A 25,120-nucleotide genomic window follows, 5' to 3' on the forward strand; every position below is an offset into this window, starting at 1 on the left:
TAACACATTTTCTCAGGTAGGGAGCACACTATCTGGTGCACTGGCCTTTCCTGTCCTTCGTGACCACTGATAAAATGACAATGACATGGTCAAGCATTGCTCTTCAACAACCTTTCTCTAAAGTTAATGTCTGAGAATCCAAGTAGACAGTGACATACACACACACACACACACACACACACACACACAGAGAGAGAGAGAGAGAGAGAGAGAGAGAGAGAGAGAGAGGGACAGAGACACACAGACAAATGCAAACACAGAAATACACACACACACACACACACACACACACACACACACACATCCACATGATGCAATGTCAAACAAACTATCAGGACATCAGGAAAATTAGAAGTGTTTCTTCTTTTTTGTTAAGGAAAATGTCAATTATTTTACTACAGTCTGGGCTATTTTCTGCTGTTTTGATGATTTGATTCAGCTAATCACAGGCCATTTGATTCCATATTTATTATTCATTCTCTCAATATCTCATCCACAATTGGCTCGTTTTCTTGATAAGTAGAACACGTAAATTGGCAGTCCATTCAAATACAGGCTCAGAATGGATCCACTCCAGATGCTATTTATCAATTCAGAAATAAACAAGAGGTTCCGACTTAGCGGGGGGGGCAACTTTCCTGCATTTTACTATTTTGGAATGTGAATAGTTTACCCCCATGCCTTAAAATCAGTATCTGTCACACTGGTTTTTGTCATAAGCCAAGTGTTCCATGTCTGCGCTAAGCAACAGAGCTAAGCCCAGCTTCCTCAGTCATGCTAGTCATGGTGGCTTCAGTAGAAATTTCAGCCTTGCACAATGGCTGGAGGTTGAAGGCACTGAGACACATTACGATATACCCACCCACTTTGGGAACAGATTTTAGGTGATTTGAACTGCATTCATCCTGCCCGCAGTCCTAACTATGGTCCAAGTTTGCGTTGACCCTGCCATGACTGTATCCCCTTCTGGAGTGACAGCAATGGCTCTCATCACAGATGGCAGGGTCTGTTTTGTAGTGTACTCTTCTAGGCATGCTATCCTGCCTTTCCTCCCTTTCTTCTCTGCTGTAAATGCAATGTACAGAGCCTGGGCAGTGTCCCCTGGACGTAGTTGCTGTGGGATTTGAGGTCCTGTGTGAGGTTTGCTTTAGTGGATTCTCTTGGGATAATCCTTGTTATGCCACTGCGCCTGAAGGACCTCACCTCATGAGACTGCTCAGTTGGGTTTTTATAGGAGTGAGTGCAGTAAGACTTGGAAAATGCTCACACTTCTATACAAACAACATCCACACATGGCATGCCTACCTTTCCTCATGAGTCCATGCTGAAAAGACAAAAAGGTGTTAGTTCCTCCTTGTTTCTCAGCTTTCAGCATATTTCCTAAGACATGTCAATGCACAGAAGATGACATGTACAGTAAGTATAGATAGGAATCTGACCTACAAAATGTGCTAGGAAATTACATGTGGGCTTCTATATACTTGTGTTTTTATATTGTAGCCCCATAAAAACTTAAGAACACTGTAAAAATTACCAATAGTTTATTTGTGCTGCGGGCTAGACCTAGAAATAAAGGGAAACTGAGTACAAACCCCTCCTCTGAAGACACAGAACTCAGATGGACAAAACCACTAATTTGAAAGTTGATGGTGTGAGACAGGTTTCTGAAGAAAGATCCCGCCACCCCTGAGACACACACACACACACACACACACACACACACACACACACACACACCACTCATTTATCTGAGAATTTGAGCAACAAAGGATGTATGTATTTTTCATTGTAAAGCATCCATCCTTCCCACCAGCAATTGCCTGACTGCCCTCATTGTTTGGGAAATACCTAGCTTGAGGAGCTACTCTATAGACTACAATTAAGAGCACATGAGCAGTACTACTGAAACCAGAAGAGGCTGTCACGTACATACTGAAGAAGCTGAGGTCATGCATAAGCAGAATGAATCAACTGGCGAAGAAATGTGAGGAATGAGTTTCATGAGCAGCCATGAGGTTTGATACAGGAAACCTCTTGCCCCTGGGCACACACTTACAGGTAACTGAGAACATCGAAGATCCTGCTGAAGTAATTATCGTGTGCAAGTGAGACTTAGTGAGACTTTCACAATTGCAGCCCCTGGAGACAGAGCAGAGACATCAGCTACACTGGTAATGGCTGCTCTGTCAGGTGTGAAAAAAGAAAATAAGATTCTAACACTTCTACAAAGCTCTTCAGTTCTATTAAAAAAACGCAACCTCACATAGTGAGCCGAACACCTCCTAAGAGAAGAATCCACTACCAAACGTAATTATTTAAAGCAGACTCCAGTTTCCAGTCCATGTGTTTGCAGAATGCTGTTATTAAACATGACCAAAGCTAAAGTGATAGACAGGGCTGTCACAGATGGCTATTCTGTCCATACACATACAATGCTCAGTCAAACATAAGTGTCTGAGTTCCAGGGAAGAAATGGTAACTAAGTATATTTTTCAAGTATATATTCAGAAGGGAAAACAATTAAGTATTTCCTAAATAAATTGTTAGACTTACAGGTAGAAGTGGGTTGAGAGAGGCAGTATCAATCCCCAAATGGGAACAGAAAAACAAAACAAAACAAAAACAAAAGCATGGGGTTGTGTGAAGTAGGAAAGGGGACAAATTCATGGCACTAAGTATGAAACCTGGAGAAAATGTTCCATACACAAACCTCTCCTCTGTGCAATGAGATGATGACTCTGATGATGACTCTATCACAGTCTAACTAGAGCCATGTCTGGTCTTAGAAATGGGAGGGAGAAGACAGACACTTGAGCAAGTCCAAATCTGAGCCTTCCTGTAGCATCCCTCCAACCCATCCCCTGATCAGCAACAAAATGTTGTCCATAACTGATAAAATCCCCGGGAACTTATCAGAAGGAATTCTAAACCTACACATGCAGGCTGTCATCTGTAATGAAATCCCACAGACAAAAAACCAAAAATGGTGGAATTTATGAGCTATAATCCCCATACGGAGAACATAGAGACTTTTCCTCTGAACCCAGACTACCCAACTTAGTATAATGTTAAAACAAGACTACAGGGAGCTCACATTTTTCAGACATTAGTCAAGAATGAAATACTCAGATGGAAAGAGTTCACCGGCATTCATCTGGGATGAATGACAACATGGGTTTATATCTAAGCCACAAGGAAAATTGAACCATCCAAAAGGAAATCTACAAGCTTGTTTCTGCTTATATACAGATCATTCTTGACCTTTCTCTACCTTTCCTCATGCTCCATACTCCTAACAGATAAGAATACAGACTGCGGATGTGTAGTTGTCTGTCCCAAGGCTTCTGTCTCGTATAATGCAGAAACCCTAGGAAGAGGAACAAACCCATTGCAGCTGACTATCTATGAAGAACAGTAAGTTAGACATGGGAGATCCCATTAGAAATATCAAAGACCCACATAATTCAAGGACCCCACAACAGATCGAGAGTTAGAAATTTACCTACAACTGAAATATTGCTTGCAGTTAAACCAAAGTAAAGACATTTACTTAGGATCGTTAATGGCCTTAAAAGGCTCATAAGCAATGTACCCATGTAAGTGGAAAAATGATGTTAAAATGTGATGCTAATGCCTGTATTTCTTGGATTTGTTTTAGGAATACAACAATAGGATCCTATTTGAAGTCGTAAATATTTAAAAATTTAATAGTGAAAATAGAATTATATTTTGAAACAATAAAATATTGGGCGTGACTACCTAAAGGCTATACATGGACTGACTGTGGACTCTGACCTCATAGGAAGCAATGAATATCCTAGTAAGAGCACCAGTGGAAGGGGAAGCCCTGGGTCCTGCTAAGACTGAACCCCCAGTGAACTAGATTGTTGGGGGGAGGGCGGCAATGGGGGGAGGATGGGGAGGGGAACACCCATAAAGAAGGGGAGGGGGAGGGATTAGGGGGATGTTTGCCCGGAAACCGGGAAAGGGAATAACACTCGAAATGTATATAAGAAATACTCAAGTTAATAAAATAAAAAAAAGTCAAATGCAAAAGAAAAAAAACAAAAAAAATATTGGGCGTGTGTGGAAATAATATATTTTAAGCAGAAAAAGTTCAGAGAACGCAGCATTGAGGAGCCATTATTTCATACCTGAGTGCTCACTTACCTCTGCGTATGGATGCTGGAAGTACTCCAGGATAGTTTGCCTCAAGCGAAGGCAGCTTCTTCCCTTTCCTTCTGCCATCTTGATTCTGTCCCGATTCAAGCCTGCTTTGTCCTACTCAAGAGTTGGTGCCGAAGTTAGCTGTTGAGACCAAGGAAGAACAGGTCATCTTTAGGAGGAAGAAGGCCCTAGGCTGACTCTCAGCTCCAAGCCAATAGGCTTGAGCAGACTTGGTAATACTTACCACGTTGAAGGTAGGATGCTGGTGCTGGAAGGAAATTTCAAAGCAGAGGCATAAGGTATAAGTCAAGGGGACATTTTCTTGCCCTGTGGCCAGCCTGTTTGAGGAATGTTTGTGATGCTTCATAGTTGTATCATTCTGAAGCTCACTCTAGAAATCTGCAAGATGATTACAATGTCAACTTTTTAAATGTATTGCCTGCCCTTTGCCCTTCTCACTACTGAAAATGTATAAGGAATCCCCAACTTTACAGAGAAATAGTAAAGCTACCTAGAAAAGAACTGCATCTTAGATAAGGGAACAAGAGAAAACTGCTTACATAATTCCAATCTACTAAAAATGAGATTGACCAATGTCTTATCTTTCAAAATATTATAAATCTGTCTTTGCACTTAAGAATTATTGTCAAAAGATTTCCTATATAGCTTATTTATTTTATGTGATTATTTATTAGCCGGGCCTAAATGATGCCATTCTAGTGAGAAAGGGTTTTAAGGTGAAATGTTCTGAGAAATAGGTGTTATTTTCTTTTTAAGTATTTGTTCTTATTATTTCTATGTGTATTCTTATATGAGTTAGTGCGGTATGTGCACAGGAGTGTAATTGTCCATGCTGTCCAGAAGAGGGCGTCAGATCTCCTGGAGCTGGATGGTTCTGAGTCACCTGGCAGCAGCGCTGGGAGCTGAACTCTCAAGCCTGGACAAGGACTCTTAACTGTGAAGTCATCTCTCCAGCCCTTTGGAACTATGTTTGAAATATGCAACAAACCTATAAATTTAATAAAATTAGTATGTTTTCCTATTCAGTTGACAGGATTTGTTAGTTTGGCTATTCTTTTTTTTTTTTAATTTACCCCAGAGGAAAATTTTTGGATGAAAGCACAGCAGGCTGATTTATATTCTGTCACAGCCCCTTAGCACAGCTAAGTGCTCAGCACCACAAAAGGCTCAGGCTCCGTCCTTTGTAGCACAGAGTCCAGAGTTGGCTTTTCTCTTTAATGATAAAAATCCGTGACTGAAGAATACTTTCTTACCCCACACTGGATTTAAATTCCATAAGGACTAAAGCAGACTCTTTGAATCATGTTGCACTTCCTGGGTTAATGTAATTTTCCCCACCTGTAATCTAAGCTCTTGAGGGGAAGGGGGAGGCAGGGAATTCAGAAGTTCAAGATCACCCACAGCTACAAGTTGTACATCAGCTTTGGATACAGGAGACTTTCTTAATGTTTTCTTAAAGAAAAGAGAAGTAAAGAAAATGAGAAAGGAGAAATAAATAGAGAGAGAGAGAGAGAGAGAGAGAGAGAGAGAGAGAGAGAGAGAGAAAGGACTGCATAAAGGATCGATCGATTTAATGTTTTATTTAAATAATTTGAACTACAATATCCTAGAAAAACCTCTTACAAACACAGCATATTTACTGTGTATTAATGAGTCCTTCATTCACAATCATGTTTGACTTGGATTCAGACCTTCACAAGTGTTTTTACGATCACTTTTGGCCTCTCATTCTTAGCAAAGTAAAGTGGTCCTTTACCAGAGCTATGAATGCAGCTGTATGAAACCAAATCTCTGCTTACACCAGGATGTAATTAAACAATTTTCTGTGAATGCCTTTGGTTAAAATTCTTCCTGTGGTTTTAAATGTATTTTTCATTTTGTTGCTTCATTATCTGGGGAATCTTTAAAATGACAGGATAATTTTAGCACATCTTATTAATTAGGGCCATAAAACTGAACTCACTCAATGTCACTGATTATAAATTTGAATACAACTAAAACATAGATTTCTTCAGAGTACTTCTATAATATAATTTGTGACTATTGTTCATTTATTAAAGAAATGTCTTTACTTAATACAAGTTCCGGTGAAGTGAATTTTTATCTCTATATTAGAATTGAGAACTTTTCTTTTCTTAAATAATGGTATTTAGTTAAAAACTGGGTAGAGATGGGCAATCAAATTAAAATAGTAGCAGGAGGAACGGAAACTGGAACATAAGAGTTGAGCTACCGCAGATGTTCACATGTACATGAAGATGACTAGCATTCAGTTGTTGACCCCCTGGCATTTCTGAATGATTTCAGAGTTCAGTGATGCCTTCATTTGTAACTTAACTAATGAAACAGTTTGATAGTTTGCGTATTTAGACAATGCAAGAATTTCATATTGCTTTAACATTTTACTAAGCACATCCTCTGAATGTCCTTTTTTCCTGTGAATCTCACAATTAGTGACCCAGAGCCTGGTCTTGTACCCTATTGGGCAGCAGAGTCCAAGAGCAACAGCAGGAAACAGGGGGGAAGGACGATAAACTTAGGATGTGAACAACCTGGGAACTAACAGGCATTCACTTCAGCAGGGAGCAGGAACTCTTAAAGTGGGAGAACAGACTCATGGATTTTAGGAAGCCTTGGAGGCCTGGAATTGTGAGTGACGTTGGAGGGCAAAGGTTAAAAAGCTTGTTCTTAACTTCTCCTTGTTATTATTAGTTTTGTTTACAGTTTCGCAAATGTATCTGTTGCATACTGGCCAATCTCTCCTACAACCTCTCCATCAGTCCAGTCTAACCGCCTACTCCCTGAAAATCTAAAGTTCATTTCTATTTGCTTGGTTTTGTGACCTTGCTAACCAAGCTTCTCGGAATGACCTCAGGTTTGAAGTTATGTGTTGGAGCAACTGAGCTATTTCAAAATTAAACAAACATGATACATACACATTATCCATAAAATCAAAGGCTGTGCAGACCGATGCTGTAAACAATAGATACTTTTCAGAATAAGAAAATTAACCCAAGTATGGCAATAATGTGCTGTTTAAAAAAAATGCATCTACGTCTCTAAGAAACGTGAGCTTCATTGACTTTCCCTAATCTTTCCTGCCCTATTTCCCAGCTGTTATGGTTGATGTCATATCAGCAACCCCAAGGACATGAGACCTACAGATGACCCTGCTACAGGAGAAAGAAACCAGGTTTGAAGTTTCCTTCACACTCTCATCTCCAAAGAGCTACCTTTTTTCAGCGTCCCTAAAAGCTTCCACCTGCAGGGATTTTGTTTTATTTTACTGAGTTTGCTCCTATGCAGTTAAAACAGCTTCTATGTTTCAAGAGTATTTGTTAAAAACATCACGCTGTCCTTGCTTGACCATTGTCATAGCCCTCTAAGACAAATAAAAGACAAAAAATAAATAAATAAAACAAAAACCAAAACCAAACAAACAAAAAAACAAAACAAAACAACAACAACAAAACCCAAACCAACCAGCCAAACAAAAAACCCTGGATGTGAGAAAGAAAGCTGTGGAATGAGAAAATGAGTTGCACAAAGGGAGTTCAGGAGTTTCTAATGTGTCTCTGGACACTTGCAAAGTCAGAAGTATGTGAAGGTCAGTGCTTATGGCTGGCCGTGTCCTAAATGGGCTTCTCATCTTGGCTTTACCAGGAAGCTCTGTGAAAGCTGCAAGCCTGAGAAGCTTGAGCATCAGGCGTCTGGGGTTATCGAATTCTATCGCTTAAAAATGCCATCCTTAGGAAAACATCAGGAAGGAGGAAGAGGAGAGAGGAGAAAAGGATGTTTGGGTCCATGGAAAAATAGAAACTGTGGGGCCAGACTTAGCAGTTTAAAAAACACTGGTTACCCTGTCAGAGGGCCTGGGTTCAGTTCCCAGCACCAGCACTGGCTCACAAACTTCTGTAAGTCCAGTGTCAGGGCATCTGATATCCCCTTCTGAGCTCTGCAGGTGCCAGATTCACACAGGTTGACATTCATGCAAGCATTCACATACATAAAACTCATTACATCTTTTAAAAATATATGAAACGTGTGCTTGAGTGAATAGTGAAACAGATTTGCTGGACAAAGGCTTTATGTATCATGCTTTAAGGTTTAGAATGAAGCTATCCCTTAGAGGTAGAGATGATGTGGAAAAGAAATCATGTTTCACAATGACAAGGTTGAGAACAACGATTAAACACAATGTTTTGCTGCAAAGCTCAGCTGATTCGAGATGTGGCAAAGAAACAAATGGCCTTTAAAGACAAGTCTGTTGAAATTACTTGCTCTGAAGAAGGACTGAGGACACTGTTAAAGGAAAAGAGGAAAGGATAACAAACCCCAGAGCATGTGGTACACACAAAGACAGAGCTTCATGAACAAGATGGTGTTTGTCGAGTGATTCTGCAAGGGTGGGTTATAATGTAATATGGAGAGTGAATTCTTGGCATATGGGTTGTATTTGAAAAAAACAGAGTCAGGAGATAGGGGTTTTAAGTATAACAGACCCCTTGAAAGAAGACAGAATGAAATTCAGAATATTTGAACCATTAATATTCAGGATTTTCAGTTTATTATTTGATAGAAAGCTTTTCATATGCATGTATTTCTATTACATGATTTAAAAAATGTTTTAATTCTAAGTTCCATTCCAGAAGCACATGATTGGTAGGCATGTGAAGCATGTACTTTTATAGGTGATTTTTTTCCTGTTAAATTGCTTGCCCATCAGAAAGTTTAACATGAAGATGTTTATTTTCAAACATCTATAAAATGTGTCGTGTGTGATATCACAGTGGCATGCATGCATGGGTCTCTTGAAGGTTTGGGCTAATAAAGCAAATGTTTATAAGGACAAAACCACAAAACTACACAAGTCAGTCAATATTTAAAGGATAGCTGAGCTTTTTGAAAAACCATTAACAAGTTACTTCCTCCTTTATTTGGAATTAAAATGTGTCCTACCATGATTTTAATGCAGCGTTAATGATCCTAAAGAGGCATTAGCATAACCTCAAACAATTAACATAATTCTACAAAATTTACTTTGTGTTTTAGCATATTCTTGCAATTAACCTTTAACTTCCCTAATAAAACCATGAAACGCATTTTAATTTATAACAAGGCTTAATCTACATATTTGTGTGCATGACATAATCTACAAAATAAACAAGCAGGGTCTTGAGGGCAAGGTCATTCTTCCTCATATATTCACCAAGGAATACTTAACAGGGACTTACATCTAGGAAGAATGCCTGCTATGTAAAGAGGAGAATTAGCGCACTTTCCGTCTCTAGACTCTTTGCATGATGTCAGGGTAAAGGCGTAAGATCAGTAAGACATAAGCATTAAAGGCAGAACAGTGTTGGCGTTGGATTCGAATTCTCTGGAAAGTGAATGGCAGACACGACTTTGTTCACTTACTTAGAGCAGTCAATCTCTGCCTTGGAAACGCTCCTGGCCTGAGTTTTCACAATCCTTTGTTGTAGAGAAGCAGGCAGTGAGGATGAGTGGAAATCTGACTAACAGACTCAGGTGTCTGATGCACGAGAGCGGCATGGGGCACAGCCTAGTCAAAGGAAGCATGAACTAAAGCTTTTGAGACAAGGGGAAATTTCTGAAGTAGACACTATCAAACATCAGATATTATAAAGCTACATTAAGTCACATGCAGGTGTATAGTTGATTTCAATGTATTCAAATGAGTAGAGAAAAATTAAAGACTTACTTTAAAAATATTGTCCCTTATTACAATGAATGTCATTTTTTTATACATTTTGAAATGATTAACACGTAAATTAAACAAATGAAACAAAATTACCCCTAATCTAAGTACACTCTGACACAGTCCCTACTTAGCCATTAAAATACACATGTGTATATGCATATAGTTCATTGTACTTTATAAAAAGCATTTAAAGTGATTAATTTTAAATATTCAAAAAATATAAAATATAACTATCTACTCTATGACCGAGGTCATAAAAAATTTTCCTCTACTTTCTTTAAATGATGTCTAAAAGAATGAAGCTTTAAAACACATTATTGACAATGTCCCCCCCCAAATCCTATGTGTAGCTCCAGTTCTAATGTCTTCTTCTAACTTCAGTGCATGAAGAGGTACACGGCACACACACACACACACACACTCTCTCTCTCTCTCTCTCTCTCTCTCTCTCTCTCTCTCTCTCTCTCTCTCAGACTTCTTTAAACACTTAAAAAGCAATAGACAAGGATAAAATATTTGCAACTCTCTTCTAACCTGCTTTTTCCTGTCATACACAGTCTCTCCACTCCTTTACTCTTTTGTTGTACCTAAGCTTTTAGATGACACGTTGATTTGGCTTTTTGTCATTTTGAGATCAAGAATAATCGAGGATATGTTATCTTTACTATCAGTCTGATTTTTGATTAACTTAGTATACTTTTAGTGAGAGTCAATGTATGTAATTGTCACTCGCATTTCAGAGATCTCCTAATTTGTTTTCATTTCTCCTTACTTCATTGAGAATGTTGCAGGATGAAGTGTGATCTTTGCTTTTGCTACTTTCTTTATTTAAGAAATTATTTTGTTTTTAATTTATTCATATGAGTCTTTATTTTCCACTATTACTTTTTTCAGTTTTGATTCTTATCAGCATATATTTATTGTTTGGTGTAAGGAAGGAATCTATTTCTCTCTCCATACAGTGGTAACTAACCATCTCTGGTAACTCAGCCATTCACACTGACTACCTGCTCCACCTCCGTCCCTACGAGCTGCCACTCACGAAAGAGTCTGCAAAACTCCCTCATGTCTGTGTAGGTGGTTGAAGAAGCATCACTGACTCTCTTCCTTTGAAGAATACGTGTATGATGGCCACAATGATGTAGGATTCATGTCTGAAAATGAGATTCATTGTTTTCTTTCTTTCTCTAGATAAACGTATGGATTCTGCTTGACAAGAGAGTCTCAAAGAAGGGATCAGAGCTAAGGAGGGTGCCTGGCAAAGGTGTCGGGGTTACTCGTGGCACTCATGCAGATCTGCACCAATAAGTCTACTTCAACCTGCAGGTCTGCAAGTGGCATTTGGTACAGAGAGGACTGCCTCAGTTCACAGGTTATTACTCAGAGGTAAGCATGGATAACACCAATATTTCTTACAATAAGGGCTTTTCCTAGATCTGTGATACTGGTGTGCAAAACAATGTACTCTACACTTGAGCCAAAAGGCATCTCTGTTAAGATGTTCTGAGTACTAACCAGCTCATCTGACCCTCTTTGAACCAGTGTCAAATCAGGTTGCATGATGACTTTCTAACTACGTTAATGGGGAGGTCATTCTTACGTGTGTGTGTGTGTGTGTGTGTGTGTGTGTGTGTGTGTGTGTTTTCTTTTATTGGATAGATGATGTAGTTACATTTCAAATGTCATCCCCTTTCCCTGTCCCCCCCTTTTCCACACCCCCTTCCATGCTTCTTTGAGGATGCTTGTCCTCCCACCCAGTCATTCCGACCTCACCACCTTGGCATTCCCCTACATTGGGGAAAAGAGCCTTCACAGGGCCAAGGGCTACCATCCTCTGCTACACATGCGGCTGGAGCCATGAGTACTCTTTGGATGGTGTTTTAGTCCCTGGGAGCTCTGTGGGGTCTGGTTGGTTGATATTGTTGCCCTTCCTATGGGGTTGCAAAGTCTCTAGTCCTTTCTCTAGTTCCTCCATTGGGGTCCCATGCTCAGTTAGCTGCAAGCATCTTAATCTGTATCAGTAAGGGTTTGGCAGTGTCTCTCAGGAGACATCCATATCAGGGTCCTGTCAACAAGCACTTCTTGGTATCAGCAATAGTGACTGGGTTTGGTGGCTGCAAATGGGATGGATCCCCAGGTGGGGCAGCCTCTGGATGGCCCTTCCTTCAGTCTTTGCTCCACTTTTTGTCCCTGTATTTCCTCCCAATGGTTATTTTGTTCCCCCTTCTAAGAAGGACTGAAGCATCACATTTTGGTTTTTCTTCTTGAGCTTCATATGGTCTGTGAATTGTATCTTGTCTATTCTGAGCTTTTGAGCTAATATCCACTTATCGGTGAGTGCATACCATGTGTGCTCTTTTGTGACTGTGTTACCTCACCCAGGATGATATTTTCTAGTTCTACCCATTTGCCTAAGAATTTCATAAAGTCATTTTCTTTAATAGCTGAGTAGTATTCCACTGTGTAAATGTACCATACTTTCTGTATCCATTTTTCTGATGAAGGACCTCTGGGCTCTTTCTAGTTTCTGGCTATTATAAATAAGGCTGCTATGAACATAGCAGAGCATGTGTCCTTATTATATGTTAGAGCTTCTTTTGGGTGTATGCTCAGGAGAGGTATAGCTGGGTCCTGAGGTTGCACTATGTCCAATTTTCTGAGCCACCATCAGACTGATTTCCATAGTGGTTATAGCGGCTTGCAATCCCACCAACAATGGAGGAGTGTTCCTCTTTCTCCACATCCTCGCCAGCATCTGCTGTCACCTGAGATTTTGCTCTTAGCCATTCTCACTGGTGTGAGGTAGAACCTCAGGGTTGTTCTGATTTGCATTTCCCTGATGCCTAAGCAGGGGCATCATTCTTGATTAGTGTTTAATTTGCTGTACTTTGCTCTAGGAATGAACGAAAGTCCCTGGGGGAGTTTTAGAAGTACTAGTGCCCACACCACATCCTTGGCTGGTCCAAATATAATCTCCAGTGGGATTTTGGCGTAAGCATCAGTTTTAGTTTCTGGATGATCGCAGTGTGCTGACACTTTGTGGATTCCTTCCTTTTGTCAATAAAACCAATCAGGTTTAGTCTGGTTTGGAATGCATGAGGAGAAATGTACAGGCGCCATTTAGAGGCCAAAGTAAATCGATCTGTTGGCAGAATCAGGAACCTGAGCTACTAGGCATAGGACTCAAAGTGACAGCCCTCCAGGAGGAGCGTCCACAATCCTACTGGATACAGTTGACCTTCAATGTCATATTGAAGAGTAAAGGATTCTGAAAAGTGTTTTGTGTTGAAGGCACAGCTGCTGGCACCTATGCCTGATAGTGTGGTTTAACTTGACTTCTGCCAACCAGCATCCTAGTAGAGGAGGCTGCTGTGTGCTATGCTATTCTGAACCTGTCCCAAGTTTCTGTTCTTAGTATTCCCTCTCTCATGCTCTGGCCAGCACAGAGTATATAAAAAACGCATGTCTTCCATTCTGCTCCTGTCTTCCTAAATAGAATTCAGATAATATGCCTTTGCCTGTGGGCCGGAGTCCTAGAAAGCATGCTGAGGTGGCTGTGTATATAGATAAAAGGAAAAGCACAAAATCAGCGCTGGAAGCCAAACTTCTCTCACCACAGCAATCACCAAGGGATCATAGGACCCACCCCACGTGCTCATCTCCATAAAGCTTGATATAATAGATGCCTCTACTGTTGACTTTTGTATGGGGGAATGGAGCAAGGTCTCCAATGACACTCGGGATGAAGAGTTTTACTTAGTCATTTCCCCTTCAGCATCGTGAATACATAGATGAAATGTATTCTTAGCTGAATGCTACCTCTTTGAACTTGACTTTCTTCTAGACAAGTGAACAGTTGGAGGATTGGAGACAAACAATACAAATGGACAGCTTGGAGCACCTCCCTGTTTCTGAATGTTTGTGCTAGAGTACAGAAAGGGAACCTGAGATACATGGATGATGGGGGGCCTGCCAAAGGTATATGGAGGCTAACCTATATTTGGTTGGCTACAACTCAGGGGAAGAAGCATAAGGATAATAAGTTATAAGATAAATATAAATAACATTAAACTGATACAAGTCAATGATTAAATGAAATATGAGATTCAAAAGACAAATCCTATGGGCAGAATTAAAAGTAATTTGTATAGGCATTCTTCTCTGGAAGATGTAGACTATAACTTTGGAGATTTAATTTCAAGGTGTTCTTAGTAACTTCCTGTTAACATTTACAAAATATAAATGAGAGTGATGTTGCTTCACAGTGGAAAAAATTTGACAGTGGGATCTGCAGTTAAAGCACCATCAAGGGCAAAGAAACCTACTGACAGTGAAGCGTCAAGATGGCACAGATCCTATCACAAATGCCTTGTGCTAACACTCTTCTCATTCACCGATCTGACTTCAAGATGCTAACATTAGAGTTTGACTGGATCAATATTTTTATGTAATGTGGTCGATAGTTTTATGTAATGTGATGAACTTTATTTCTGGATCTTCTCCCGAATAATGAAAGAAAAAAATCAGAAATAGTCTGATCTGACAAAAATATAGACAACTCTCAAAGTTTTAAACAGTAACTGGTCAGTATCTCTCAAGGCTCCTAGGATGAACTATGGCCAGGTAAATTCTGAGAAACTTTCAGGACCCATTAACGGGGCCTGAGAAAGAGGCAGTCTAAGGCTGGCTTAGTAACCATAGCAAATTTTCAGCTGAAAGATGGCAATAGGTAAAGATTTAGAAAATCTTAATTAGGTGTTTTTATGATTAAAATACGCTGCACAATAGACTAAAATGAACAACACATGCAGAACCACAAACATGATATGTAAAGGAAGGAAGAGACAGATTTGTGAATATGATGTCTATGTCTGCCAGGGAAAAGAAAAAGAAAAAGCAGCAGACTTTCCTTCTCTGCAGTGGAGAATGTATTCAAATATCTAAGTTCCACTCCCATAGTGCCCATGAGCATGCACTCTTGCGCATGGGATATGCATACTACTCTGGATATAAAAAGTGCTGCAAGGGATCCAGGCAGAGTGGGACACACATGCATTTCAGGCACTTGAAAGAGGGAAGCAGGAGGATCAGGAGTTCAATCTTTGGCTACTTACTTTGTAACTCAGGCCATCCTGGGCTACAGGACACTCAGTCTGGAAAAAAAAATATAAAAGTGAAATATTCTACAGGAAATTAACTATGATAGCCACACAAAAGCTTGTGTACATTTTGTATAAATTTTAGCAACTCTCCTGTCTTCTTTCCTCTTCCTAAGAACACTACACAGATGAGTCTATGCAAGCCTGTGCCCACCGAACACACCCATACAATTTGTACTATATTGAGGGCTATTGTCAAACTCCCATTTTAAGAGGTAAAAGGACAGCACTTCACTCTAGTCTCTCACCCTCCTGAGAAGATGTACCAAGGAGTAGGGTCCTCCAATCTCAGCCTGGGTTTAATGGCTGCATTCATCAAAATGCTAATTTATGTTGATTTATCAAGACATGATGATTGTGGTGATAAGGCTTCCTGATTTGTGCTTCTAAAGCAAAAGTGCGAGGCAATGATGGATGTGCCTCTCCCGTTGCAGAAATGGATCTTGTTCTGCAGTTAATGTTTCACAGAACTGACTTCATTAGGCAGAACTTGGCTAATGACATCATGAATTTGTTTCATTTTATCAAATTGCATTAATTAGGGAAATGTGCGCAATGTGAATGGTGAAGAAACATGCTCTTTTTCCCTTGGAATAAGGAAGAAAAAACAAGGTAATTGGATTAATTTGCCTTTTTTAAACCTTCATTAACTGGAGATATGAAGATCTTTTCACAACATGAAAGCATAGGCGAGTTCGTGTTAACATGATTCTTATTAGTCAATTTAACTGCAGGAATTTTAAGTGAGAGCTGGACTGGACTTGTGCCAGCTTTAGCAACCATATTAAATTCTGTACCTCCAGGGTCTGACATATTTGATAATTAAAGCCTAAGGTTTCCTATAATGGTTAAAATAAAACAGCAAGCCCTATGTTCCTTCTCATAGATCTCTAAATTATTTATCTTTGATGTATTTGTTGTCCTGCCCCAAGCTTGACAGTCACATTATTTGTGACCCAGGTGTTTTGTTGGGGATAATGGTGTGCCACAGGCATACTCCCAACTCATTGTGATCTGTGTAGGTCGCTTAACACATTGTTATACTGTACTTAGTTACAGTAGGAGATCACCTAATGTGAAGGAGCCCATCATTTGCATGCTATTAGAGGTGTTCTTTAGGCTGGAGAGAGATAGGTAAGTTTCCTTAAGGAGAAGACATAGTTCTTAATCATCCTTTGCTGGAGGACTTCCATTCTTAGCATGGCTAGAGATATATTTCTGATATCACTATGGAGGCTGAAGAAGGTCGCTCCACATCCAGTCCTTATGAGCACATCTCCAGGGGACATAAAACAAATCACATGAATCAAAGTGGGTCCCTGCTGTGGCTCACAGGGAGGTGCTGTTTATCCTCAGCATTGAGCAGCAAGGCAGTCTCGACACACAGCAGAGGGTGCGTGGTGCACAGACCAGTCAGACGTCATGCAGGTGAGGGGATGGAAAAGGTGCTGTTTCAATTTATCTTTTGAAAATGAACTTTGTTAGTGGGTGCAAGAGGAAAATCTTGTCTTGTTTTTAAGCATGAAATTTAAAACCAAATGCTAATATTGGGGCCATCTTTTAGAGAAATGTGATATCCAGCTACTCAGAGGCAACTGAGATGTTTCAGTGTATGGAGGAGTTTGCTTGCCAGGCCATCCTGGAGGTCTTGGTTTGATCACCAGGGCACATGTAAAGGTGGTAGAAAAAGAGAACTGATTTCTCAATATTGCCTTCTGTCCTCCACACAAGTGGGGTGGCTCACACCCCTGCCCTCACAGGTAATGCACTCACAAAATAATAAATAAACACTGTTTAGAAATGAACATACATGCCCATACATACATACATGCACAGCAAAGTGGAATGGCTCATTGGTCTACTCTCTCTCTGCCTGGGCCTCAGTCTTTCCACACCTAAAATAGGATTTCAACCAATCTTCCATTTTCTGTAATCTAAAAGAAACAAAAACAAAAAAATCATCAAAAGAAGGCATGAAAGTAGGAGATGGAGTTCCTTGAACAAATAGGTTTAGTAGGAGACGCAGGGATGAGAGGCAGGGATGGAAAATGTAATTAATCATGTAAATTCATGAAAATGTCAAACATTAGTTTTCTTTTAAAAAAGTCACGGGGTTTTATTAAGTCAGCTGCTTTGTCCTATACTAATCCTGTCAGTTAGTGAGAGATTTAAGTAAATGTATTTTCAGCGCCTCCCTAATTTAGCTATTTAGTTGAAACAATTAATATAACAGAGAAATGCAAATGCCCATTATTTTCCCTTTTATTGAAAATAGATTCTTTTCTCATACAATGTATCCTGATTACAGTTGTCCCTCCCTCTACTCCTCTGGCTTCCTCCTCTCCTCCCCTCCCCTCTGGAACCATTCCATTCCTGTCATTCATTAGAAACGAATGGGCTGCTAAGAGATAACAACAAAGCAATAGCATTAAACAAAAAAATCCCATAGAAATCCAACAAGGCAAACCAACAGGTGGAAAAGAGCCCAAGAGAAGGCACAAGAACCAGAGACCCACGTGTTCACACACTCAGGAGTCCTATAAAACACTAATCTGAGGCTATTGTGTGTATGCGGAGGACCCAGTGCAGACCCATGTGCTGCCTATGCTGCTGCTGTATTCTCTGTGAGTTCATGTGAGGTTTGCTCAGTTGGTTTAGATGGCGTTGTTCTCTGGCTCTTATGCTTCTTCACTTCTTCTTCCTTGGGGATTCCCAAGCTCTGAGGGGACAGATTAGATGGAGACACCCCATTTAAAGCTGTGTACTCTGAAGTCTTCTTCTCTATATAATGTTTGTCTGTAGGACTCTATATTTGTCTTTATTTGCTGCAGGAGGAAGTTTTTTTTTTTTTTTAAATCCTGGTTGAATTAGGCACTGATCGATCAATATAGCAGAATATCATTCAGATTCATTTTTACTGTTATTTTTTAAAAGAGCAGTAATGTTTGGGTTTACTTCAGGTCTCTGGGCTATCTAATATCTAGTTCTTGGTCGTCCAAGGAGTGTCCTGTATGGGTTACATTTTATGGAGTGGACCTTAAGTCAAATCGGTTGTTCTTGGTTACTGCCACAAGCTTTGTACAACCATTACCTTAGCATATTTTGCCAGCAAAACAGCACTGGAGATTAAAGGTTTTGTGGCTGGGTTGTTGTCAATGTTTCTCTTTTGATAGCCTGAAGAGTACCGTCCAGTACCGAAGACACTAGAACACAGGGCTGAAGCTTCTATGTAGGCACCAACTATTCATGTTCAATGAGCTGTGTGGGCGTTATCTTCAACCACCGGGCCTTGCTGTCAGGTTGTAGAGAGCAACCTATTGTCTTGGCAATAGCCTGTGTTGTTCAGGGATTTCTATGGAATCCCTGAGGCCCACAACTTAAATGTACTTACTTTAGTCCTGGTACTAAAAACTTTGGTGACAAGAGATGACCATTTGGGATTCTGTCTTTCTTGTTATTTGGAAACATCATTTGGATCTTCTTTAAATATTTTAGGAAGTTTGTACTGCACCAAGTTTCCACACTGCCCCTCAAATGCCCCTCAATTCTTGCTGTTTTCCTTTGCCTTCCCTCCCTCGACTCCATGTCCCCTCTCCCTGCCTACTTGATCTTCCATTACCATTCCCTCTGTACATTGTCAACCCATAGGAACTACTCTAGTTCTCCCTTCCATATGTTTCCATGTGTCTTCCCTAGTCCCACCCTTTTTACCTAACCTCTTGGTCTATGGATTGGAGCTTGTTTATCATTTATGATAATGTCGATGTGTAAGTGAGTACATACCATATTTATCTTTCTCTGTCTTACCTCACTCAAAATGACTTTTTTTCTGGTTCCTTCTAGCAAATGCCTATTATTATAAACAACATTCCTTTACTATTGATAATTGCCCCCCCAATTTCTTCTTATATGCAATAAAGTCTTTATGCTCAAGTGATGCACTGAGGTGTAGGTAAACAGGGTAGGACTTTGAGGTGTACAGGCACGTTGATGCCCTGCAAGTATAGAGAATAAAACAGAGTCTCTCCTTAAGATGTAAGTGAGTCCCAGGAATGATGGGTTAAGAAGATGAAGAAGATTCAGTAAGGACAGGTAAGAAGGCATACACTCAGATTTTCATTTTTTGTCACACTATCCTCTAGGCTCTCTGGATATGAGATTTTCTATCCAACCGTGTGCCTTCCATTCAATAGAGCCTTGGGTTTGTCTGTCCTCCAATGAGCAGAGGAAAGCAAAAGCAGAACGCACCCAACCACAGAGCACACATTCTTATTTTGAATAACTTCCCCTTGCTGCTTTTCTTCTTCTTGCATTTGTGACATGATTGGACCCTTCTTACCTTATCATGGTTTGCTTGTCAGCCTGAAGAGCACTAGAGTAGAAGAAAGTGTGCCCTATGCCAGGCTTGTTCAAACAGATGGGGGCAATGGAGAAGGACCTAGATCTGCATATCCACAGCTTCAGAGAAACCAAACAGCTGCTGGAGAAAGGCTTGCCCATCTGCCCTCTGTTCATTCCAGGTTTCGCCTTAAGGTTCTGCTAAGGCAATGGTCAAACTCCCGGGAGTCTCCCATCTAGAGGCCACAGTAGAAAGCTCTCCGAGTCTCCAAACTTTCAACTAGCCCTGTGACCTTCTGGGAGTTATTTTCCAAAGTCAAAGTGCACTTTAAATCTATGCATGGTGGTGTTCCTTCATTGTGATGGCTTTATGACTGTGTGGCAGGGACACATTCCATGAGAAGTATATTTTAGGATTTGAACCTTGGTCTTGTTCTAGGATAGGAGGTGTCCTAGAATTCTGTGAAAATGCTGGGTAGTAGAGGCAAGGTTGAGTATCCTGTCAGCTGAGATCACATCTGGAAACAACCAGGGCACTGCAGGGACTGAGTTGTTCATATAAGGTTCAGTCAGAATATAAAAGGGCATGTTGTCTTATAAATGGACAATGTGAACATGGGCCTCAATTGAGGGCTAGCCTCAGCCTCCTAGTGAGATCATACCTCAAAATCCAAGAAAATTAGTAAGAAGACATCTGTAGACCCACTGAACTTCCATACTGAATTTGTCTGTGGACCAAAAATTGATCAAAAATTTTAACATTCTGTGAGAAGAAATAATACTAGTGGAAATGACAGAAATGATCAGGAAGCATAACAGACTTGGCAAAGCCATGGGGCCTGCTGGAGCTTTGCCATGCAGCAGTGTGGTATGGCAAGGGATCTACCCTCTCTGACATTCAGCTCTGCCTCCTGTAAAGTAAGAACATTCTATAGCATAATGCAACATCCTGTATCTTTCTAAATTTGTTTTGTGCATTTGCAAAATGAGTCCAGCCTCAAAGATTCTCTTCCAATTCATTACAGAAAAAATGTTCATCAAACATCTTTACTTCATTAACCTTTAAAGATGACATTCAGTAGAAATATACACATTCAAAAAAAAGGTAGGGTTCACTATGAGGATGTTTCCAACCCCTCACTTGTCCTCATTTCATACAGATCTGACAAGTGTGCCCGGGTGGGTAGGACCTCATAGACTATGGGCTGATGTCCACTCTGCATATGCGGAAGCTCCACGATCTGCATGATTGATGTTACCATCTGCCTTGGCCACAAACAGCCAAAGTATACTGCTCTCCTGCTAACATTAACTTTTTTTTTAATGTTCGCACATCTCTACTAGACTGTATTTAGTGATTTTCCTCATTTTCTTCTCTCTCTCTAACCTTGCATTCTGTTTTAGAAGCATTTAAGTAATATTTAACTCTGAAGACTGCTGTGAATGTATTTCTGTTCCCTTAGATCTCCTTGCAGAGTTTAACTACTGAATATAAATAATTTAACCAGTGTCTTGGCCAACAAAGATGTGCCTCCGTCAAAGATCAAATCCCAGAGACCCATGTAAGCCCTGCACCTCTTTATTCTCCATCCTGTGAAAGAGTCTAACACTTGATACCTATGAAGACACAAGGGGGGTTGTGCAATCTACTGACAGAGGCTTGCTTTTAGAGACAGCATTTATTTATTTATTCATTCATTTTTATTTTAAGCATGTGCATGCATCTGTGGGAGGGCCTCTGGGCACGTTACAGCCGTTGCCTCTGAAGGCCAGAGGCCTCAGATCTCCCTGGAGCTGGCATGAGCCGCCTGACCTAGGTCATCCAAAGGACAAGTGTTATTGACTGCTGAGCTATATTGCCACTCATGGAAGCATTAATTCATTTCATAAAAATATTTTAAATCAGAACTTTCTTGACACTAACATCTACTTTAAGGAAATTATGTTATATATGTTCACTCTGGGGTTGCTTAAACTGGAGACTGATGGCTTTTTCAGGCAAAGACACAAAGACCCACTTCTTCAACTTTCTGTAGAACTGGGCAGTGATAGGCTTCTCAGTCCTTTTACCTGTGACTTCAAAGTACCCTGCTCCCCAAGGGAGACCTCCTACAGGAAAGAGCACGGAACAGCCCCTCACTCTCCTTACTATGTGATGAGGTTCTTCTGGGCCATCGGGGTAGTGATTCAGTTACTTTCCCTGCTACAGATCTCAGAGGAGTCTCTGCAGCGTGCTTCTACCAGAGGAGATTGGGTGTCACCAGGGGAGAATCCAGGCAGTGCAAAGCAGAATAGGAAAAAATGAGGGCTTCCCAGGGGAATGGTGACTCTGCCTGCAAAGTCCACGGGCTATTACTAGCACTCTTCTCAGAGCTCTGTAGTGCCTGGATATACTTTATCAGGCTGTCCAGTTAATCCGCCTACAACGTGGAGAGACTGTCAGAATTACTGGGAGCTGTCTGGCTGAGGCTATAGACTCTATGTGGAAGCACTTGTAAATGGGTAGTGTATAAATTATGCACGCTAGTAATTAAATTAAAGGCTACAAAGGAGACAGATCTGGCTTGGGTCTCTTCAGTAATGGAGAATCTTAGCTGAGGGCTTAGGAAAACCTTTCTGGGATTCTTGGAATTTTTTTTTTATAAATTTATTATTATTTTGTGAAGCTTGGGCAAAATATATTTCCCCTCTGTGCAGAAAATAATACACAAATGTAAAAATGAATCCCATAAATTCTAAGTTATGGGAGCAAATCGGCTTTTGAGTATTATGATGACTTCAAAGCACTCTTGGATGCATGTGATAGGAAGCTAAAAGGCAGCCCGTTTATTAGGTGTTGGAAAGAACTTTAAAGATTGCCCAAGTTTTTGGTTGTTGAAGAACTTTAATCAAAAGCTGGGAATATTTTATAGAACTGGCAGATGTTAAGGTAATTATAAATATTAGAATCAAAGTATGTTTTTGTATTGGGCATCTGGAGACATGGATTGAACTGAGTATATTATTAACTACTGGAGTGAAATTGCATTAACTAGTCTTTATTTTAAAACATGTGCATGCGTAGTGTGTGTCATTTCATGTATGTAAGTTTGGGTATGTGGGTGCTGTAACGCATGACTGGAGGTCCAGGCTACCTTTAGGGGCCTGTCCTTGGCTTCTGCCACTTTGAGGCAGGTCCTTTTGTCATGTATAGTTCTCCATGTACCAGGATGGCTGGACTGTAAGTAGCTAAGGCTCTCATCCTCTGCCTCCCAAGTTCTAAGGTCTAAGTCTTCAGATGCATTCTGGGAACCTGCACTTCATCCCTCATCTCTGCATGACAAATGCTTTATGCACTTAGAAATTTTCATGACCCAATTAACTTACCTTTGAGCTGCAAGCAAGACCATCCATCTGAAATCCAATGATTTTGTCTGTAGATTAATTATATACAAAAATAGTTTGTGATAAAATTCTGTATGTAGTGATATTTTAACTAGCATGTTGATATAATCCATTTAGCTTTCAATTGGTATACACTGTGACTTATTTATGTACAAACATTAGTTTACTGGTGCAGAAGTGTAGCTTATATGGAAACTATAAATTGTGTATGTACAGACAGCAGAGACCCTTCAAAGCCAAAGCACATTTTTTTGCCAGTTATTTCAGTGTTAGAGCTATATGGTGTTGTCTTGTATTGCAAGGTCTTTTTTTTTTTCCTGAGCTGGGGACCGAACCCAGGGCCTTGCACTTGCTAGGCAAGGGCTCTACCACTGAGCTAAATCCCCAACCCCGGTGTTGTCTTGTATTAAGGTAAGAAAATCTTACCTTAATGAAGGGCTTAAAGCATAAAGTCAGTTAAACCTACATATTTAATGTATTGTAATTCAGTTGTTTCATGAGTGTGGTTTGCATTCTGAGAGAATACAGAATATACTCACCCAGGAGACAGTTACATCAGTGAAAATCAGAAGATACAGAATTGTAGAATGTGCTGTGTATTTTGCTTTTCCCACTTCAGACTAATCATTAAATTAACCACATTTCACCTGTGTACTACCGCATCAACCTTTGGTTTGAATAGTGAGACTTAAAAATCAATGCATTTGCGAATTTTACAAAGCTGATCATGAAATGGAAAAAAATGAAAAGGATTGACTCCAGCACCCTAAAAACTGGGAGCTCCCAAATGGTGCTTACATGCAGAATACAATATATGATACTGTAGCTATGACTACATAAGCAGACAGGAGTCTCAATATTACACAGTGGCAAATACAGTGAGCATTTATGAACAGGATGCTTGAGCTTAAATTGACATGGTAAGCTCACAGGTTGAGCAAAAATCTTCGTAGACATATAAAACTGAGTATTATCCTAGGTAGCAAGGGTGTACTTTTTGTGTCATGATATCTGCAGCTTGAAATAAAGTGCAGACTAATAGTCTCATGGTAGGCAGTGAGTCCAGCTGTAAGACATGCAAATTGAAGTTTACAATTCTTTCGAGGGGATGTTAAATTAACCCATGAAGAATCTGTTCCTGTGCCCACGTGTCTGAGAGTTTGGGAGGGGATAACATGTGGGGATACAGCATGAAGGCATAGGAAAAGCTAATAAGACACAGATCAGTCAGATGGGGCGGGGGTATAGAGGAGCTCTCCACGGTGCTGAAACACACTTGCTTTGGAGAGAGACCAGACTGGGCATACACCTGGGGCCAGATGCTTCACCCTCTGTCTAGTTTTATAATATCCGGATGATTCTACAGTGCATGTAAGATGTACTGACACTGAGAAACTCTGTTGTGAGTTCTAATACAGCCCACATTTTATTGAATCATGGCTTCTATTCCAATGGGGTTTTAGGTCTTCTTAAAGAGATTTGCATGGTAAAGAGAGAGAGAGAGAGAGAGAGAGAGAGAGAGAGAGAGAGAGAGAGAGAGAGAGAGAGAGAGAGAGAGAGAGAGAGAAAGAGAGAGTGTGTTTTGAGTTTTATAGACAGACTTTCACTCTTTAGGATATGCCTGTACAATCAATCACAGTACAGTGTAAAAGGATTCTAACTCTAGAAATACTCATCCAAATGCATGATTACAATGGTAGATAAATCACCTGTACTTTAGGGATTCTTACCAATAAATCAGTAAGAAAGTTGAGCTGATTAATTTATTCTCTTCAAAACTGCAAATGATTTTTAAAATTTATATATTTTTGTTTTCTAACATCATGTGTAAAATGGGAAGTCCTGGGAATGATCTGCGTTTCAAAATGAATAAGAAAAACTTACTTGTCATGAGATTCCAAAGTTCTCTCTCATGATTTAATAAATGTAGCTGAGACAGAAGTATACTTAATAATTATTTTATACTCAAATTTGTTTTGTCAAAACACTACCGACCAAAGTAGCCCAACTGAAGGAATTGCTGTGAAGGTTAAGGTTGTAAAAAATGAGAAAAACATAAAACATGACATGGGGATACAGAGGTGAAAGTTGCAAACTGGACAGAATTTTATTCTTCCTCTGCTGTTTCTCTCTCTCTTTCCCTTCCTTCCTCCCCTTCCCTTCCCCCTCCCCCTCTCTCTCTTCTGATCACTGTGCAGGTGCCCATGAGAAAACAGGGATTTTATTGATAATTAACACGATTAAGTCCATCGATTGCAAATAATTTCTCAGTTCTACTTTTTTTTGAAGTTGATGAAACTGACAAACTTCATTACACTTGTAATCATAG

The sequence above is a fragment of the Rattus norvegicus genome, chromosome 16 (assembly GCF_036323735.1).
Source record: "Rattus norvegicus strain BN/NHsdMcwi chromosome 16, GRCr8, whole genome shotgun sequence".
Lineage (NCBI taxonomy): Eukaryota > Metazoa > Chordata > Mammalia > Rodentia > Muridae > Rattus > Rattus norvegicus.